Source organism: Argentina anserina, chromosome 5 (assembly GCF_933775445.1).
Source record: "Argentina anserina chromosome 5, drPotAnse1.1, whole genome shotgun sequence".
Classification (NCBI taxonomy): Eukaryota; Viridiplantae; Streptophyta; class Magnoliopsida; order Rosales; family Rosaceae; genus Argentina; species Argentina anserina.
Genome location: NC_065876.1, coordinates 21,517,880 through 21,520,424, shown reverse-complemented (window position 1 = coordinate 21,520,424; position 2,545 = coordinate 21,517,880). Strand labels below are relative to the sequence as shown.

Below are 2,545 nucleotides of genomic sequence, written 5' to 3'. Positions count from 1 at the left end.
CCTATTTGTGAGGTGCACCCTGAATCAGTGGAACACTGCCTTCTGCTCTGCCCTTGGGCTACTAAAACTTGGTTTGCAAGTTCATTATGCTACAAAGTTCAAGTGGAGAAAGTGAGTACTTTTGATAGGTGGTGGGATAGTATTCAGTCTCTAGCAGCGGGAAACAAAGATTCAAGATCTCACCTTCTCTCCATGGTAGCTTTTCTTCTATGGGAGATTTGGAAGGCCAGATGTATGTTCCTCTAGCAGAACTCCCTCCCATATCCCCTCCTTGTTGCTACTAATGCCAGCGCAGCCTTCTCTGAGTTCCTGCATGCAAAAAGCACTGTAAGTCCTCTTTCAAGCTCCTTCTCTTCTCCCTCCTCCCTCTTTCCCCCCCAACCCAAATACCTTTTCCCCCACCACCACTCAATGTCCACCGGCCAGTCACCTCAACCCAAATTTTGCTATGCCCTCCCCCCCACCATTCAGGGCAACTATTCCCATCAGTAACTGTTTTTCCCGTCTTTCCATTGACCTGGACACCACCGTACAAACACCAATCCCCCCTTCACCACCCCAAAATCCAAATTACTCTCACCACCCTCCTGCTCACCATCAAAATTCAATCCACACTAGCCATACTTCTCGGATTCACCCTCTATGTAATCCTCCTAGTATCCAGAACCCAAACAGCAAAAGTTGGATAAGTTTCGCCCCTCAGACATCAATCACCACAATCACAACCCCTCAATCTTGGATCCCCCCTCCACCAGGTACTATAAAGATCAACTGTGATGGCTCTTGGTGTGATCTAACCGCGCAAATGGGCATCGGAGTGGTGGCACGTGACTCTGACGGCCGCGTGGTAGCTGGAGCGTCTGGAATCTGAGGCTTTGGCAGCGATAGCCGCTGTGGACCTTGCTCTAAACAACAACTTCCAATTAGTATTGTTTGAGTCAGACTCTCAAAATTTGATCCATGCATTAACTGGTTATGATCACTCACCTCACTGGAGTCTGAAGCCGGCAATTGATCGCATTCGTCGCGCTTCTATTTGGTCTACAACTTCGGTCTGGAAATGGATCCACAGAAAAGCGAATGGTGCAGCTGATATGGTTGCCTCGCTAGCCCGTAGGAAGATGTGCCCTGAGTGATGGGTTTCTAGACCGCCATCTTCCCTGGTTCATGTTCTCTCAAGAGATGGTCTACCTTGCCCGCCGCGGATGATCTAGTTTGTGGCCTGGTTTGGAGGTTTAGTTTCGCTGACTCTCATTGTTCCGAGTTGTCAAATCGCGGGGCTTTCCGCTAAATCTGTTTTTCAGATGCTTGTCTCGGTCTATGTTTGTTTCTACTTCTGCTTGTGTTTGGCCGTCCTTGTTTTTTGGGTTGGTATGTTCGGTAACTATGGGTCTGGTTTGTAGATCCCTCCTTTGTTTCGTCTGCAATATATCATCTTTCGTCCAAAAAAAAAAAGAGTATGTATTACACTATTACCTCAAGTGATATTCTCTTAGAAATTTCCGCGGCGCGTTCTCTAATTTTAGGAGACAATGCATTGTGTATCACCGTTGCTAGCAAATTCGCTGCTTCTTCGATACTTTCTTCATCACTTTCTTCCGGAAGCAAATGGCTCCTTTTCAAGGGTTCTGGTGCTACGCCGAGCCAAAACATTCTTTCTGCCCAATAAAACTGGTCTAGCATAAATGGACATAGTACCTGCATTTGTGATGAATAACTTTTCAGAGTCTATGTCAAAGGAAGGAGAGTACAAGGAATAGAACTATATCAACTCCTTCGGTGCTAGATTTATAGTTTCTCTGAGTTCATTATTTCTACGGCAGTTTTATACATTGTGCTTACATCATTTCTGTTTTCTTTTGCCGATTTTTTTATTCATTACTACAATTGATGCATTTTGATGTCTTAAGCAGATCAAAACTACATACAATTCCAAATTAAAGTATACGAAGAACTAAAAATATAGTACTACAACTAACCTGTGGGAGTCCTGCAAGTAGTCCTGCAGCAATAGTTCCACTACTTCCATGTTTACAAGAAACAGAAAACATAATGTAAATAAACTGTTTGCTAAATATTCCAACAGTGTCAAGATCAACATGTTTTCAGTTATTGTCTAATCCTTTCAACTGGTATGGGCTTTTTCGTTTTAGTTATCTGAACTGGTCCAATTATGCAAATTATAGTCTTTCCATCATATGCAGACCCCAGCATGGATGCACTGAATGAGGGCAGACTCGCTTTTGACATGTTAACTTTCCTGTGCCTAACATCGCCTAATATGCTGCCACAGTAACACCACTCGAAGCACCGCCCATTACGGTACTCTTCCAGTCAAGGAGACTCTGGAATTTTTACTTAAAACCTTTCCATTTAATCAGTCAGTTCAGGCTCTGTAACGTGATAATCTTATATAGTAGTTCTACAAATTCATTATAGCAGTTGCAAATGAATCAAGCATGTGAACTTGCCTACCAATAGAATTCAGGCCAATAAAAATTGGTCGCATAGGCATAGGAGGCTCCAGAAAATATTGCAAATGGAT

General features: G+C 43.5%; 1 long non-coding RNA gene across 1 annotated transcript; it reads right to left on the bottom strand.

The window, feature by feature from the left end:
• LOC126796095 (uncharacterized) lies at positions 1 to 1,424 on the bottom strand. The gene is made up of 3 exons (XR_007672293.1): positions 988 to 1,424; positions 184 to 905; positions 1 to 89 (listed from the first exon to the last, which is right to left on the bottom strand). It is a non-coding gene; the product is annotated as an uncharacterized LOC126796095 (long non-coding RNA).
• Positions 1,425 to 2,545: the final 1,121 nt, after the last annotated feature.